General features: G+C 41.6%; 1 long non-coding RNA gene and 1 pseudogene across 1 annotated transcript in view; both read left to right on the forward strand.

The window, feature by feature from the left end:
- The first annotated feature begins 2,744 nt into the window (after positions 1-2,744).
- LOC111827161 overlaps positions 2,745-18,654 on the forward strand; it is a 115,160-nt gene continuing 99,250 nt past the window's right edge. The window contains exons 1-3 of the long non-coding RNA XR_002830677.1: positions 2,745-2,804; positions 4,673-4,774; positions 15,412-15,462. This is a non-coding gene — a long non-coding RNA (uncharacterized LOC111827161). The remainder of the gene's footprint in view (positions 2,805-4,672; positions 4,775-15,411; positions 15,463-18,654) is intronic.
- LOC102429419 lies at positions 8,812-10,094 on the forward strand (annotated as a pseudogene).

Here is an 18,654-nt window from a genome sequence, read left to right on the forward strand (position 1 = left end):
GCTGCTGCTGGCCTCGTAGGCGGGAGGGCTGGCGTGGCTCTGCCCGGCACCCGAGGGCGCCAGGAGCGTGTCCAAGACACTGTCCAGCAGCCCGCTGTCCTTCTCGGGGGGTCTAGAGCGGCCGCCCCCGGCGCCTCCTGTGGCTTCAACTCTGGGATACACCCCCTCCACGTTTGACAGCGCCTGCTGGCCCAGCGCCTTCGAGGCGGGGTCGGGCCCGGGCCCCTGGCAGGGCCGAGGGAAGAGCAGCCCGCCCAGGGAGCCTGGCGAGGCGTCCGAGGTCTGGCTCGCCTGGAAGGGGCCGGCGTCCGGGCGTCCCAGCAGGGGAGAGCCGGCCTGGATGGGGGAGGGCGCGCCGCCCACCACGTGGGGAGCCCGGGAAGCCTGTGGCTTCAGCTCTGTCATAATGACCCGACTCCACTTTTCTCCTCCCCTGACTCTAGGGAGGAGGGATCGGGGAAGGAGGAGGGGGGTGTCGGGGATCTAGGAGCAGCTGGAGGAGAAAAGGGGTGTTGAATGGGACCGGACCTGGCGGGGTTGGAGGTGGGGATCTCCTCCTCCCGGGTCAGAAGGGGGCGGCGCTGGTCAGCGACTGCCCTTGCCCTCCATGGAGTCGGCAGGGGCAGGTGGCGGCGGTTCGGTCCCTGGGCGCGTGGGAGAGCAGGACGGGTCGTGCAGGGAGCTCGTGTGCTAACGGGGAGACTTCTCCAGCAGAGTTCTCCGGCCGGAGTCTGAGCGCGGGAGACGCAGAGTACTCACAAGTCGGCACTCCGGCGGCGGCGGCTTCGAAAGCAATGAGATGCGGCTCTATCGCCCGACCTTTTCTCCGGCTTCATACCGGTGCTGGCCGTGTAGCTCCCGACCCCTGACTGCGATCCGCCTCCCTTCTCGCTAACACCCGGAGGCTGCTTGCACCTCTCAGGTGCAGCCCGTGGTCGGGGAGAGGAGCGTTTCTGCCGGCTCCCTGTAGTTGGCGACAGCGCTCGCTGCCGCTCACTTTGCTGGGCAGGTCCAAGCAACTCCTGAGGTTTGCGGATTCCGCTCAGATGCCCGGGGCAACGTTCTCATTGGGAAGGCTGCGCTCCAGATCCTCGCTCACTCACATGGTCCCAGGCTTACCTCCAGAGTAGTGACAGCTCTGCTCTGGCCCCACACCGCTTTCTAATAACGACTCCTCCCCATCTGGAAGCCCCGCCCCAAGCCCCTCCCTACCCCAATTACGGACCCGACCTGAAATTCTGGACTTGGTCTTCCCAAACGCCAGTCTGAATTCCACTCTGAACAGCAGGTGCTGTGAGATGGAACTTCGTCAGTGTATTAGATGTTGTACTACTAGTTAGGGATTATGCCCAGTCTAACTGGAAAAAAAAACAAATGGATTCCACCAACAGCTGAATTTTCAGGATTTCAGTTTCGTACAAATTTAACATAGAGGGAGATATTTGGCTATATTGTCTTTTAGAATAAATGTATCAAGGATGATCCTAAATAATATATGAGATTCTCTCTCTCTCTCTCTCTCTCTCTCTCTCTCTCTCTCTCTTATGACTTCCATAAAAGTGAATACTTCCAAATTTCTCTTACCACAGTCAACATGTCCTGCTCCTCTTGGACAATGTGGCAGAGGTCTGGGTGTGGAAGAGAGTTGACAACACCTCTCTAACTACGAGGAAAGTTTGGGTGTTGTTTGTCATTAATTTGTCCTGAGGAATCCATTCCAATGTTTAATACATAGCACTTTAAGGGAAGTTTCCTTTAGCTTTAGTTTATACAGAGGTGGGCAAAAGTAAGTTTACAGTTGTGAGCATGGGAAACACAGTTTATTCTTGTATCATTATTTATTAATTATTGTGTTACTAGAGGCCCAGTGCACGGATTCGTGCACATTGAAAGGAAATTAATTAGAAGAAATATTTTAATATCGATATTCGCCCTTTCTCTGTAATAGAAATGTCAACAAAAACAACCAAATTCACAATCAACAATGACAGATCAAAACACATGCCTGCGATTGGCGCCAGCAAGAGCTTTATATGTATCATGCATGCGTGAGTCAACGTTTATTTTTTAATTGCCAGTGGGTGTCATATGTACCGGCCAGTCAGTCGGACGGTTGGATGGACGGACGGTCACTTAGCCTTTCCTATATATAGATTTTCCATACAAACAACTGTAAACCTACTTTTACCCACCCCTGTATCCTGTGCTAAATTATAAGTGTCTTGAAAGAGATGTTGAACAGTATTTTCTCCCTTCAACATTCTTTTTTTTTAAAATATATTTTATTGATTTTTTTACAGAGAGGAAGGGAGAGGGATAGAGAGTTGGAAACATTGATGAGAGAGAAACATCGATCAGCTGCCTCCTGCACACTCCCTACTGGGAATGTGCTTGCAACCAAGGTACATGCCCTTGACTGGAATCGAACCTGGGACCCTTCAGTTCGCAGGCCGACGCTCTATCCACTGAGCCAAACCGGTCAGGGTTCCCTTCAACATTCTTATTCTTGAAAATAATTATCTTTGAGTTTTTACAGCACCTCTTAATTCATAAATATGTGGTAGAGAGAGGGGGGGTTTCTGCAATATATTTGAGATACAGAGTTAAACTAACAATCTCTGTGCTGAGCCTAAGACCATTGGGTACCTTGACATCATATGAAATATACCATGTTCAAAACTGAATAAATCATTTGGAAAGTTCCTCAAAGTCCTCTCTCTGCCGATGCCCCACAGGTCCTCTTGGCCAGGTGTGCAGAGTGCAGTGGAAGACAAGAGACTCCAGGATGGGCAAAGCCAGTAGAGGTAAAAAGCCTGGATCCCTGAATGACCTGAGGAGTGTCTACATGAGTGAGAAATATACCTATATGATGTTAGGTGACTGGATTGATTCCAGCAGTTAGCTTACTCTGACTAATTTTAGATACTGTATAAAGGATTAGGCATGTAGAGGAGGGGTGAAGAGAATTCCAAGAAGCAGATATAATATGTTCACAGGGCCTCAAATAGGAAGACATAATATAGGAACTGCAATGAGGCCATTATGGATAGGGGATGAGGCTAGAGAGGTGAACTAGTTTATTATTATTAATGCTGTTATTGCTGTTTTTAGACTTTCATCTTTCCAATCCACTTAAGATGCTTAAAGCACTTAAGATGCTTTATTGAGTATAATCCACATACCATACAGTTCACCCACTTAAAAATAGAATCAAACCCGGGACCCTTTGGTCTGCAGGCCCAAGCTCTATCCACTGAGCAAAACCAGCTAGGGCTATTTTATTTTTTTTAATTATTAAAAAATATATTTTTATTGATTTCAGAAAGGAAGGCAGAGGGAGAGAGAAAGAAAGAAACAACAATGATGAGAGAGAATCATTGATCGGCTGCCTCCTACATGCCCTGCACTAGGGATTGTGCCTGCAACCTGGGCATGTGCCCTGACCGGGAATCAAACAGTGACCTCCTGTTCATAGGTCGATGCTCAACCACTGAGCCACACAAGCTGGGCTATTTTATTTTTTTAAACACACTTTTTAAATACATTTTTATTGATTTCAGAGAGGAAAGAAGAGGGAGAGAGAAGTAGAAACATCAATGATGAGCGAGAATCATAGATCAGCTGTTTCCTGCATGCCCCACACTCAGGATCAAGTCCACAACCCAGGCATATGCGCTGACCTGGAATCAAACCAGTGACCTCTTGGTGCATGGGATGATGCTCAAGCAACTGAGCCACACCAGACAGGGCATTTCTTATTTTCTTGCATTACAAGATACTCTGGACGCATCTTGTGTATTTCCTGCCTTAGTCGAAGAACCACCCATTTATTAGAAAACGATATTAAAAGTGAAGATCTGGGTGCTAAATTTATTTACATTTATTTTTATTTCTTAGAATTTTATATAATACAGCATATACTTTTTTATCTAGTTTATTTCACTCAGCATAATTATAAGATTAATCTCTATTGTAGTATGTGTCATTCATTTGTTCTTTTTATTGCTGAGTAGTAATAGTAATCCATTGTATGGATATACCACTGTTTATCTATTTACCTGTTGATGAACATTTGGAGGAAAACTGGTGCCAGCAGCTGGGAAGGCCTATTGCACGAATCTCTTCGTGCAACAGGCCTCTAGTTATAAATAAAGCTATTATTCCATTTAATTGCTTTATATCTTTGTTGAAAATCAATTATTTATATACTAGAGGCCCAGTGCACGAAATTTGTGCACGGGGGTGGGGGGGTTCCTCAGCCCGGCCTGCACCCTCTCCAATCCGGGACCCCTCAGACATCCCTCTCACAATCCCGGACCGCTGGCTCCTAACCATTCACCTGCCTCCTAACTGCTCTTCCCTGCCGGCCTCCAGGACCGCTGGCTCCTAACCATTCACCTGCCGCCTAACTGCTCTTCCCTGCCGGCCTGATCGCCCCTAACCACCTCTGGCTTTGTCCAGAAGGTTGTCCGGAATATGTTCGGTCTAATTAGTATACTACCCTTTTATTAGTATAGATGTGGGAGTTTTTCTAGACTTTCCCTTTTGTTTTATTGTCTACTAGTATTTGACTATCTTTATGTATAATTACTATAGCTGTGTAGGTCTTGGATACTTGAAGTGTTACTGTTCAACTTATTCTTCTTTCTCAAAGTTGTTTTGTTTATTCCAGGTCCCTTGCATTTCCACATGAATTTTAGAATGTCTGCTGCAATATGGATTGGGATTGAATTGAAATGGATTGATTCGAAGAGGAATTGATGTCTTATCAACAGTAAGTTTTCCATCTTCCCATGAAGATGATATATATCTCCATCTCTTTAGGCTTATTTTTTCTTAGCAATAGTTTGAACCTTTCACTCTATAGGTCTTTCACATCTTTTGTCAGATATATCTCCAATTATTTATATTTCTGATGCTATTATAAATGGTATCTAGATAAGTTTTCTATTGCTGAGAAATAATACCACAAACTTAATGGCTTAAATATCACCCAGTGATTACCTCACGGTTTACATGGGTCAAGGGTCTAGGAATGAGTTAGTTGGACCCACTGCTCAGGACTCATGTGGTTACAGTCAATGGATCAGCCAAGGCTGCATTCCCATCTGAGGCTCAGGGTGCTTCTCCAGTCCATTCAGGTGGGCTGCAGATTTCAAGTCCTTGCAGCTTTTGAACTCATGGCTGCTTCCATCTTCTTTGAGGCCAGCAAGAGAAATGTATTCATGCTTTTTGAAGGTTTCATTTGATTAAGTCAGACCCAACCAGATAAGCTCCATTTTGAAGAACTCAAAATAAACTGATTTGAGAGATCTTAATTACATCTGCAAATTAACTTTTGCTATAGATGTAACATAATCATGGAGTGAAATCCATCATTTTGGTAATGTCATTCACATTCCAGTGGAGGAAGTGATATAAATCATGTACACTATTGGGAGGGAATTTTGGAGACCATTTTGTAATTATGCCTACTTTTGGTTTCATATTGTACATTTCCAGTGCTAAGAAATACAATTGATTTTTTAATTGGAGAGATGAAGGTGGTTTCCTGATTTAATGGGGAGATTCAGGGTAGAGGGAAAGCATTCAGTCTTTTATTATTATTTTTTTGAATTTTGTTTTATTGCTTAAAGTATTACAAAGAGTATTACATATGTCTCCTTTTTTTTTCCCCTTGACCTTCCCCCGGCTGTCCCTATCCCCCAGTGTCTTGTGTCCATTGGTTATGCTTATATGCATGCATACAAGTCCTTCGGTTGATCTCTTACCCCCCACACCCCTAACCCTCCCCAGCCTTTCCGCTGTAGTTTGACAGTCTGTTCGATGCTGCTCTGCCTCTGTATCTATTTTTGTTCATCAGTTTATAATGGTCTTTATTATCCATAAATGAATGAGATCATGTGGTATTTTTCTTTCATTGACTGGCTTATTTCACTTAGCATAATGCTCTCCAGTTCCATCCATGCTGTTGCAAATGATAAGAATTCCTTCTTTTTTACAGCAGCATAGTATTCCATTGTGTAGATGTACCAACGTTTTCTAATCCACTCATCTGCTGATGGGCGCTTAGGCTGTTTCCAAATCTTAGCTATGGTCAATTGTGCTGCTATGAACATAGGGATGCATATATTCTTTCTGATCGGTGTTTCTGATTTCTTGGGATATATTCCTAGAAGTGGGATTACTGGGTCAACTGGGAGTTCCATTTTTAGTTTTTTGAGGAAACTCCATAATGTTCTCCATAGTGGCTGCACCAGTCTGCATTCCCACCAGCAGTGCAGGAGGGTTCCTTTTTCTCCGCATCCTCTCCAGCACTTGTCCTTTGTTGATTTGTTGATGATAGCCATTCTGACAGGTGTGAGAAGGTACCTCACTGTTGTTTTGATTTGCATTTCTCAGATGATTAGTGACTTTGAGCATGTTTTCATATGTCTTTTGGCTTTCTGAATGTCCTCTTTTGAAAAGTGTCTATTTAGGTCCTTTGCCCATTTTTCGATTGGATTATTAAGAATGATTTTGTCTTACTGTCTGTTTGACTATCTTTATGAATATTTTTTTTCATAGTTTTCTGAAATTTTTTTCATAGATTCCTCTTATTAGATTGTGGAAATACCATTTTATTTCTAGTTTGTTGAACAGTTGATTAGGAATAGATGCAGTTTTTTTGTCAAATGATCTTTGTGGAGCTGTTGTTATTTCGCCGTTTTTCTCTTTTAGTTTGTTAATATGGTGAATTACATTAATTGAGTTTGACTGTTATATTAACCTTGTATTTCTTAACCCTCTAGTCCTGCGATAAACTCTACTTAGTTATGATGTAAGCATATATATATATATATATATATATATATATATATATATTACTTTTTATTTGTTAAAAACATGTTTACAATCTTAAAATCTTCCTTCATGAGGAATATTGGTCTGTTCTCTTTTCTTATACTGTTCTCTTTTCTTATAATGACTGTCATGTTTTTGTATCATAATTTCAACAAATAAATGGCATACTTTTATATTAATAGAATAAACTCCACAAATACAAGTATTTTGGCATATGTTGTTCTTTGATTTTGTGTCTCCACTATGTCAGTGGGCATGGTATACAAAGAAGGCTTCCTCAAACTTGAAAAGATGATTGACTTTTGTCAGTTTTTATAGCAAATGAAAGAATCATTCATTCATTTTACAAATAACTGCTTACAGTATGTTGTTACACAGTTCGCTCTGTATGTTATTTTATAATATACATTTTTACACTCTAACATTCAATGCTAATAAAACTTCATGATATAAGTATTATTATCTCAATTTTGCAAATGAGAAAATTGAAACCTGAAATTTTAGACCTAGTAATTTGTAGAGCCAGAAATCACTACTAGGGCTTTTGATTTCACATCTAGTGCTGTTTCCACTTTACTCATTGTGTTTCTGTTTTATACAGTTTAAGGTGTTGGGTAGTTGACAAGGTACATGGCATAGTATAGACACATTTACTTGATCTGAGGTCACAGAAATATGTGCATATTCAGAAAGGCATGTTGGGCCACATAGCCCGGTGATTTGGTTAGGTTTGGAATTTTTTATTGTTTATACAACTTTGAGAACTAGCGTTTTTCTGTATTTATAAAGAGATGATTGTAGTTGAAAGTTGTCACTTGATGTGAGTACACAAAGGTCACTTCTCTGACCTACCTGCTTGACACACTCCCTGGGTTAGTAATCCAGTGCCCTATACAAGTCTTGGCTTATTCGGGTCTCTCCAAGCTGTACTAATCACCCACAAATGTAAACTTTTTATATCTATGTCAGGTAGGATAGATTTTGGCTCTAAGTAACAGGGTACTCAACAAAAAGTCATTTATATTACAGACATTTATATTACGGACATCTCACATGACAAGAAGTCTGGAGGAAAGTAGTTCTAGGGTTCTAGGGTTGGTTAATGAGTTGCTCAGTAATATACTCAAGGTCCCAAACTTTCCTTCTTTCCAGTCAGCTAGTGTCAGAGGCTTGGCTTTTTCCTTTCTTTTTTTTTTGTTCTCTAGTGCCCAAAGATGGCTATTGAAGCTACAGGCATCAGATTCGCACGGAAGTGCATCCAAAATTAGGCATAAGGAGAGTTTTCCTGGAATGTTTTGTCTTCCTCTTTTTTATAAATCAAGGAAGAAAACCTTATCCAGAAGGTGACCCCACAGATATCCTATCAAGACATTGTCTAGATCTGGGTCATCTGCCCACCACTAAACCAGTTACTCAAAGGAGAACTTGATGTAATTGTGATTCATCTTCTGCAGCTGAGTGTATAGCTCTGAGTACTTTGCTACCAATATGTGAACAAAATTGGGGTTCCGTTTAAAAGGAATGGAAGTAGGGATATGGCTAATGGGAATTACAAGAAATAGTATCTGATATTATGCCAAAGTCTAATTTCCCACAGAATCCTAAATGACATTTGGTTTAAACTGAGAAAGAAATTTACACTAATGTTTGAATGAATTTAGTAGCCCTCATGTAGTAAAGCAAGTCATAATCATTTTTTTTGATGGAGGGCCTTGCCTTCAACTTGTAAGAAACACAACGTCTGGGTCGGGCCCCTGGCGCCGCGTTACTGCAAGAACGAGTCGGGAAGACGCTCCAATGGCATGTGTGCACATTCCAGGACAGTGCAGGACTATCAGGATCTGATAGACCGCGGATGGCAAAGAAGTGGAGATATGTGTACAAGCCTGTGATGAATCAAACGTGTTGTCCTCAGTATGCGATAAGGTGCTGACCTGTACAGTTCCAGCCTTTGAAATCTCACAAGAAGGTTTTTTTAAAAAAATGTTGAAATTTCTGGCCAAAGAGGAAATTTCCAAAGGAAGTTGTGAGGATGAGCCTATGGAGCCCACCATGGAGAATGCCGCCGCCAGTGACATGGCGTTAATAAATAAATTGGGTATACAGTGTGACCTCAGAAAGCTCAGTGATAACCTCAAAGAGAGCTTAGAGAGGGAAGCAAAGAAGAAAGGAAAAAATGCAAAGAAAGAGGAATCTAACGAATTTATTCAGTCACAAGACAAAAAAGAGGAGTTGGACTCTGGGGAACCGTCCCACACAGCGCACACGGCTGGGCACACGGTTCCTAAGCCAGGCAAAGGGGCAGATTTGAGTAAGCCTCCCTGTCGAAAAGCAAAGGAAATCCGGAAGGAGAGGAAGAGGTTAAAGCTCATGCAGCAGAGCCCGGCCAGACGCCTGAGGGCTTCCAGGCTGCACGGGAACCAAAAGCCAAACCCAACCAGCCCAAATCGCTGGAAGAGTTAATTTTGAATCTTTACCAGAGGATGCGTCACATAAGTTAGAGGTGAGGGTGGTGAGATCATCTCCACCAAGTTCTCAGTTCAAAGTCACAGTGCTGGAGTCGTTCCAGGTACATAAACTTTACCAGGTCTGTAAACGTTCACAACCACTTACCTGATGAGCCCACGGTCAGCCAGTTCACAGGATTCCTTTGCACCTCACCTTTGGAGCCAGAGAACCCCCCTAATGGACCAGATTGTGGGCTATGGCTCATTTCACCAGCCGTACTGGCTGGACCAAAAGATCATCGCGGTGGGGGTGATTGACATCCTTCCATACTATGTGTCCTCTGTGTATTTGTACTGTGATCCTGATTATTCATTTCTGTCCTTGGGTGTCTACCATGTACTACGAGGAATTGCTTTCACTAGGCAACTTCATGAAAAAACATCTCAACTCAGCTATTATTATATGGGTGTCTACATTCATTGGTGTCCCAAGATGAAATATAAGGGTCATTACAGACCTTCCGACTGGCTGTGTCCTGAGACATACATTTGGGTGCCCATCCAGCAGTGCCTGCCTTCCCTTGAGAACTCCTAGTACTGCAGTTTCAACCAGGACCCCGAAGCAGGGATGAAGGTCGCAGCAGGGACCCTGATCAGCTGCAGGTGTTGTACAAGAAAGCCATAATGCCTTACGGTGTTTTTAAGGAGCAGCAGTGGGAGCAGGGTGAGGAGGCCACCACGCTGCAGTACGCCAGCCTTGTGGGCTAGGCATGCTCCCAGCGGATGCTGCTCTTTGGGAACTGAGCCAGCTGTGGGAATCCCTGCCTGCTCGCTTGCGAATCTTTCTTATTTGGACTATTATATCACTTTTCTAAACTATTTTGTGGCAATGTAATTGTGAGAATATCATGGCTAATGTAAAGATTTAAAAAATATGTTATGACTTAGCTCCATAATTGGGGTTTATCATTTCGGAAGTTTGTTTTTGTTTGTTTGTTTATTAAAGTACTAGAGGCCTGGTGTATGAGATTCTTGCAATTGGGGGGTGGGTCCCTCAGCCCGGCCTATGCCCTCTCACAGTCCAGGAGCCCTAGGGGGATGTCCGACTGACGGCTTAAGCCTGTTCCCCACGGGGAGCGGGCCTAAGCCATCAGTCGAACATCCTTAGTGCTGCTACAGAGGCAGGAGAGGCTCCCGCCACCGCCACTATGCTCACCAGCTGTGAGCCCGGCTTCTGGCTGAACAGCGCTCCCCCTGTGGAAGCACACTAACCACCAGGGTGCAGCTCCTGCGTTGAGCGTCTGTCCCCTGGTGGTCAGTGCATGTCATAGCGACTGGTTGTTCCACTGTTCAATTTGCATATTAGCCTTTTATTATATAGGATTACAGATGTCTCCCATTTCCCCCCTTTGCTCTCCACTGAGCTCCCACCCCACCCAAGTCCTCCACCACACTATTGACTCTGTCCATGGGCTATGCATATCTTACCTAATAATAGACAAACATGTAAATTGACCATAACTTCGCTATGCTAACCAGCCAATCAGGAGAGTATGCAAATTAACCTAACAAAGATGGTGGTTAATTTGCATACGTAGGCTCCAAGTAGTGGAGCAAAGCCTGACAGCCCCGGGGCCAGCGGAGCAGCGAAAGCCTCATGGCTGTGGGGCCGGCGGAGTAGCGAAAGCCTCACGGCCCCAGGGCCAGCTCCGGCTGGAGCCTGGCCAGAGCGAAGGCCTGGGTGCCGGGTGCCGGAGGAAAACCAGTGCCAGCAGCCAGGGGAAAGGAAGGCCTATTGCACGAATCTCTTCATGCAACAGGCCTCTAGTCTATATATATAAAAGGCTAAGCGACTGTCTGACCGGCTGGTAGGTATGACGTGCACTGACCTCCAGGGGCCAGACGCTCAATGCAGGAGCTTCTGAGCTTTGATGACTTGGCAGCAGTGGTTCTCGGGTGATGCACCCCAGAACCAGAGAGGAGGGAGCCCGATTCCTTGTGGGGCTGCGTGATTCCACCTTCGGCCATGGGTTATGTTGTTGCTGGGGCACTGTCGGCCCCAAATCTGGTTTACTGCACACTTGTGTTTGTGTTCCACACCCTGTACCACAGCATCTTTGCAGAGTGCCCTCTCGCACTCCGGGACCCCTCGGGGGATGTCAGAGAGCTGGTTTCAGCCTGATCCCCGCAGGCCAGGCCGAGGGACCCCACTTGCTGGAGGGACCCTGCTCACTCTGCAGATGCCCTTCAAGTTGCAACGCCCCCCAGGTGTGGCTGGCCAGGGAGGGACCACGGGAGGTTGGCTCTAGGGCATGTCCGGCCCGTCTCACCCAGTCCTGCCCCACTGGCCACCTTCTAATTAATTTTCTTTCAATGTGCACGGATTACCAGGTCACTAGTATTTGTATAAGTTCTTTGGTTAATCTCTTCATTGAATATTTGTACCCTTAAGTTCATAGCAGCACAATTTACAATAGCTGACTGGTGTTTCTGATTTCTTGGGATATATTCCTAGAAGTGGGATTACTGGGTCAATGTCCCCTTTTACTCTGAAATTCCTCAGTCTGTTCCATGTTTCTATGTCTCTGGATCTATTTTGTTCATCAGTTTATTTTTTTCATTAGATTCCACATATGAGGGAGATCATGTGATATTTGTCATTCTCTGACAGGCCTATTTCATTTATCATAATACTTTCTGGGTCCCTCCATGCTATCTCAAAGGGTAGGAGCTCCTTATTTTTTACAGCTGTATAGTATTCCATTGTGTAAATATACTACATCTTTTTTATCCACCCATCTACTTGGGCTGTTTCCAGATCCTAGCTATCATATGTAATAAAAGCGTAGTATACAAATTGTCCCCTTCACCAGGAAGTGTCCGGGAGTTCAATCAGGGGGGCAGGGCCAGCTGGGGGAAGGCAGGGAAGCCCCGGCCGGCAGCCACTAGGGACTCTAGCAGTGCACAAATTTCATGCACTGGGCCTCTAATTGTAAATAATGTTGCTATGAACCTAGGGGTACTAGAATTTAGTTAATTATTTATTTATTTTTATTCTTTATTGTTTAAAGTATTACATATGATTCCTTTTTCTCCCATTGACCCCCTCCCTGGCTACTTCCACCCCCCAGGACATGCCTCCACTACCCCAGTGTTTGGGTCCATTGGTTATGCTTATATGCATGCATACAAGTCCTTTGGTTAATCTCTTACTCCCCTCCCCCTTCCTTCTGAGGTTTGATGGTCTGTTCGATGCTTCTCTGTTTCTGGATCTATTTTTGTTAATCAGTTTATGTTGTTCATTATATTCCACAAATAAGTGAGATCATGTGATATTTATTTTTCTCCGACTGGCTTATTTCACTTAGCATAATGCTCTCCATGTCTATCCATGCAGTTGCAAATGGTAAGAATTCCTTCTTTTTTACAGCAGTGTAGTATTCCATTGTGTAGCTGTATCACTGTTTTTTAATCCACTCATCTGCTGATGGTCACTTAGGCTGTTTCCAAATCTTAGCTATTGTAAATTGTGCTGCTATGAACTTAAGGGTACAAATATTCTTTCTGACTGGTGTTTCTGATTTCTTGGGATATATTCCTAGAAGTGGGATTACTGGGTCAAATGGGAGTTCCATTTTTAATTTTTTGAGGAAACTTCATAGTGTTTTCCACAGTGGCTGCACCTGTCTGCATTCCCACCAGCAGTGTATGAGGGTTCCTGAGAACCCAGAAATTGACCCAAGCATTATGCTCAATTAATATTTGACAAAGGAGGCAAGAGTATACAATGGAGTCAAGACGGTCTCTTCAATAAATGGTGATGGGAAAATTGGTCAGATACATACAAAAAAATGAAACTAGACCACCAACTTACACCACACACACACACACACACACACACACACACACACACACACACACAAAATCTCAAAATGGATAAAGGACTTAAACGTAAGATGGGAAATCATAAAAATCTTAGAAGAATCCACAGGCAGCAAAATATCAGACATATGTTATAGCAATATCTTTACTGATACAGCTCCTAGGGCAATGGAAACTAAGGAGAAAGTAAACAAATGGGACTACATCAAAATAAAAAGCTTCTGCACAGCAAAAGAAACCATCAACAAAACAAGAAAGTCCACTGCCTGGGAGAACATATTTGCCAGTGGTAAATAAGGGTTTAATCTCTAAAATTTACAGGGAACTCATACAACTTAACAAAAGGAAGATAAACAATCCAATCAAAAAATGAGCAAACGACCTAAATAGATACTTTTTGAAAGAGGACATACAGAAAACCAAGAGACATATGAAAACATGCTCAAAGTCACTAACCATCCAAGAGATGCAAATCAAAATGACAATGAGGTACCATCTTACACCTGTCAGAATGGCTATCATCAACAAATCAACAAACGACAAGTGCTGGCGAGGATGTGGAAGTTTGTTTTATGAACAAGATGAACAAGACATGGTAAACTTCTCTTAATGTCAATATTTTAGAAAGTAAAATCAATACATGAATCATAAACAATTCAAATAACAGTTGTGCTTTTTTTTCTGTTAGAAATCAAAGCAGGCTCTTTCCTCAGATCCATTTAAAACAGTGATTCCCAAAGTGGGCGCTACCGCCCCCTGGTGGGCGCTGCAGCGATCCAGGGGGGCGGTGATGGCCACAGGTGCATTTGTTTTAATTTTTTTGTATTACCTTTCTATTCTGAGTTCAATAAATAGTTTCATAATTTCAAACTTCAATGTTTCTAATTTACACCTTTCTTTACTATATTTTATGAAAAAGGTAGAAACATTAATACATATATCTTTCTGTTTGATTGCTATTAAAATTTTTAAAAAATTAATTTCCAGGGGGCGCTGAGTAATATTTTTTCTGGAAAGGGGGCGGTAGGCCAAATAAGTTTGGGAACCACTGATTTAAAACATTTGTTTATGCTAAAACAACAACAAAAAAACCCTTAAGTGTGGAGAGTGTGTTTCTTCGCATAGAAAGCATCTCAGGAGAATGGAACTGCTGTTAGTTTCCAGTGTCCAGTCACTGCCCAAGGTCACAGTATGTGGTTTAATAGGGAGCTCAGGAAGGCAGGTGGAAACATTTAACAGACAGGTATTGTCTTGACATCGGGAGTGTGCACCCCACGTGGTCCTGCTCATGTCTGCCGTCTGGCCTGATTTCTTCCTGGAAAAATTACTAGTGCTCCCTGTTACTCTCATAGCATCCCAGTTTGGACAGTAAAATATATGTTTACCCTAGTTATATAATTTGCTCTATTTCTAAAAATCTAAGAAATGGAATTTCTGAAGAAAAATGTTGCTTCCTGCCTTCACTATCTGTTCGTTCCTTAGAACTGAGGACACTTGTCTTTGGTTCTTGATTAAGAATTAGTTCATATCCGACTTTTTTTGTTTTGTTTTTAATCCTCACCCAAGGATGTTTTTCCATTGATTTTCAGAGAGCATGGAAGAGAGAGCAAAAGACAGAGAGAAACATTGATGAGAGAGAAACACATCGATTGGTTGCCTCCTGTACACACCCCCACCAGGGCCAGGCTAGGGAGGAGCCTGCAACAGAGGCACGTGCCCCTGACCTGAATGGAACCCGGTATCCTTCAGTCCACAGGCTGATGCTCTATATTTGCTGAGCCAAACCGGCCAGGGCATATCCAACGGCTTTTATAGCTATGTCAACTCAAAGTATTTTTTTACAGACCTTGAAGCATTTTTCAACTTTATGCACTAATTACTGGGGCTGTACCCCTTATTCTTTGGGTCTACAGTTTAGCATAAAGTCCTCCACAGAGCTTATACTACACATAGGTGCATTTTTCTATCCTTGGAGCTATATACATTTAAATAGATGGCCAATATTAAAATTTTGAAATATTTAATTTTTAACTTTATAGTCTAGCTTTCTCTCTTTAATGTAATGATTTTTAGGAATTTTAACTTGTATACATATGGGATGTTATAGGATAAGAAATGATTGGCAAATATAAGTACTAAATATTAAGGTATGTTACAGTTAATCTGTAGTTGATACTGTTTAATATGAATATGCTTCATACATATTAAAATGAATATTCATTAATGTTATTCTATTAAGGAGAAAGCTACTATGATATTGGGAAGGAGCATGAAGATCAAGAACCAGAAGGTAATTCTTTTACTACATTCTGAAATCAGATCTTTTGGAGCATGGATCAAAATACCAGCTATTTATCTTAAAAGTTTTATTATATAAACTTACAGTTTATCTCTCTAGGAAGGGGTAAAGGAATATGATGCTGTTCTGGCTAATTTTGATAAACTATGCAACAATAAATGTTATGTAAAATAGCTTTATCTTTTCTTGATTAGTCGCCAGAAATAATACTTTCCTCATGATGTTTATAAGAAGATCAATAGTAATTGAATAGTTGAGGTTAAAATAAGGAACTATGATAATTTTAAATTTAAAGCTATACTACATAAGACATAAAGGAAAGCTTTCTCTATTAGTTTTGCAGTTATTCTCCGTGTAAGTATTGTTAATATTTAAAAGGATATTGGAATGGAATCTCCATCCCCCAAAAAGAGTATAAGATATAACCTACATAACTTGCAAAATATCTATAATTATAAAAGTGTAATATGCTAATTAGACCAGACAGCCGAACGACCTCTGGACGTCATTCTGGATGTCCTTCTGGATGAGGCCACCACAGCGGAGGCCAAGGTAGAGGTGGTTAGGGGTGATCAGGCAGGCAGGCGAGTGGTTAGGGGCAATCAGGCAGGCAGGCAGAGTGGTTAGGGCAATCAGGTAGGCAGGCAAGTGGTTAGGAGCCAGCTGGTCCTGGATTGCAAAAGGGATGTTCGACTGCCAGTTTGTTCCATTATTTTCTTTTCATTATTGTTATTCATTTAAAAATACAGTTGTATACATTGATTTCAGTTTGCTATCAGTTTTAGTTTCAATTTTTTGTTTCTCTACTCCTTGGTGATTTATTTTTCTTTTTAGACACTATAGAACATTAACATGCTTCTAGAAGTCATAACTACAAAAAAGTTATCCTTACTCAGAGAAATGTCATGTCCACCTCTGTTCCTTTCATCTTCACCCCACTCCATATAGGTAATCAATTTGTTGTTTTCCAGTTTATCCTTCCTGTGGTTTTTGGAAGCATAAGCAGATAGGTTTGCTTTTTAAATTTCTCCTTATTTACCATAAAAAAGGTAGCGCTCTTCCCTTAATAATATACCCAGGAAATCACTTAATGTGTGTTTATATAGTTCTTTCTCATTAATATTTACAGTTGCATAATATCCACTGTTTGCACATACACTATAGTTTATTCAACACTTTCCTATTGTTATTCTGATTTTCTCAAGAGTTTTTAATTGAGAATGAGTGTGAATTTTGTCAAAAGCTTTTTAGTATCTATTTTTCTTCAAATTTAGTCTTGATTTCTGGAAGTTTTTGGCCTTTTTCTTCTATTTTTTTTTTACCTGAATTTTTCAAGTTCTTATTCTGAATAGTAATTACTTCATTATATCTCCAAGAAATTTTGGCTTAAACAATTTTCATCTGATTGATAACAATATTCAGGTGATTTTTTTTTCCCTATAGGAATGTTTTGTTGCTCTTTCCCCATTTTAGAAACATGGTGTTGTGTGGATGTGGTGTTTATAGCTTTTCGGTTTCTCATACTTGATTCAGTTGCATATTTTATGAGCTGCCTTTTTACAAAAAGCTCATGTTGAAGAAAGAGGAAGACTAGGGTAATCTGGGACTTCTACAACTCAAAGGCTCCCAGTTTGTGTTCTAGTGACACCATCAGGTCTCTGCTACTTCTTGAACTTGACATGTTCAGGGAAGTTTCTATTGTCATACCTAAACTTCTACAGGTTCTACCCTACCCTTAACACCGCGAGTTCTCCTCTGCCCTTGCTACAGGCCTTTTGGGGGATCCTTCTTAAATGTAGAAGACATATGTTTGATGATTCATCTCTCTGGGTAACTTCTGGGCCCCCTCTCTGCCGCCCACTGTGCTCCTCAACCCTGCTCATAGCAGTTCCCATTCTGAGCGACCCGGTCCTCTTCAGGGTTTGTGTATGTGCTGATGACTTTTGAGACCTGCTAGTTATTTTTCTACTGCTCTCCTCACTCTTCCTTTGACTTTTAAACCCCATCATAGTTTTCTGCTTGGTTCTGCTCCCAATTCTCTGTAGAGAAGCATTCATGCACAAAATTTGTAGTTTGGAGGTGTTTTTTGTCTTCTGCCTCTGTTGAAGGTTGAATTTGCATTTCTCTCATTGTCCTTGTTTCCTTATGGCCTTCTGGGGGAGTGTGATGATTCATAACTGAGCTAACACCAAGGTCTTACTGGAAATTAAAACCTATTTTACAATGTTTCCTGTGTTTTACTTATCATATCACTCTAGTCCAGTTATTGCAATTCTTTGTTGCCTCATTTCCAAAGTGGATTAGACAATATCTAGTAAGTTTCATGTAGGGATACATTGACATACTAAAGTTGGTCTGATATCTGGTATGTGATGTGTTCATTATATTGTGATGATGATGATGATAAAGATCCTGGGAGTCTGAGTCTATGGTTACTTACTGATAACGGAGTGGAGCACCTGGTTTGAATTAATATGGAATTTTTAGGAAAGATATTATAAACTTTCTGCTTTCCTCTTTTCCCCTTCCCTTTCATTAACTGCATCTAGAAATACTTGGTTTGATTGGGTAAGTGTAATACTCAAATCATCATATATATGACTATATAATATTTGTGGCATTTAATGGCCAAGCAGAAATAAATAATTAAGCATGTTATTAAGGATGCCCTTGATCTTATTATCTATTTGATTGTAGTACTGAGCAAGTTTAATGGCACTACATTTGGCTTAATTTTAATTAAAATATATGCCTTTTTAGAATTAAATAAAAAACAATGAGATATCTGTGCTTACACTTATGATGATTTTTTAAAATCCACAATTAATGATTACTTGGATACCTGAACCAAGAAAATTGCTTTCTTCCCTACTGGGATGTCTTCTAATCTCCTTCCACACCAAAAAATCATTTATTACCCAAGTTTGTTTTCAGTATTTCATTCCTCTCCTGCTAACTACCTCTCAAGAGATTTGGAAGTGAGTTTGTATTGGAAATGATTGTGAATATTGTCTGTATTTATATGAACTTTAATTTAAAAATCAGAAATTCCCCATAATTTCATTTGTATCTCATCTTAAATAAAAGTATTGCTCCTTTGTTCAAAGCCTAAATCAAATATCACTTCCTCTGTGAAGCCTTCCTGGACTTGCCCAATGCAATTAGAGAAATTTTTTTTTCTAT

Source organism: Myotis lucifugus, unplaced genomic scaffold (genome assembly GCF_000147115.1).
Source record: "Myotis lucifugus unplaced genomic scaffold, Myoluc2.0 scaffold_139, whole genome shotgun sequence".
Classification (NCBI taxonomy): domain Eukaryota; kingdom Metazoa; phylum Chordata; class Mammalia; order Chiroptera; family Vespertilionidae; genus Myotis; species Myotis lucifugus.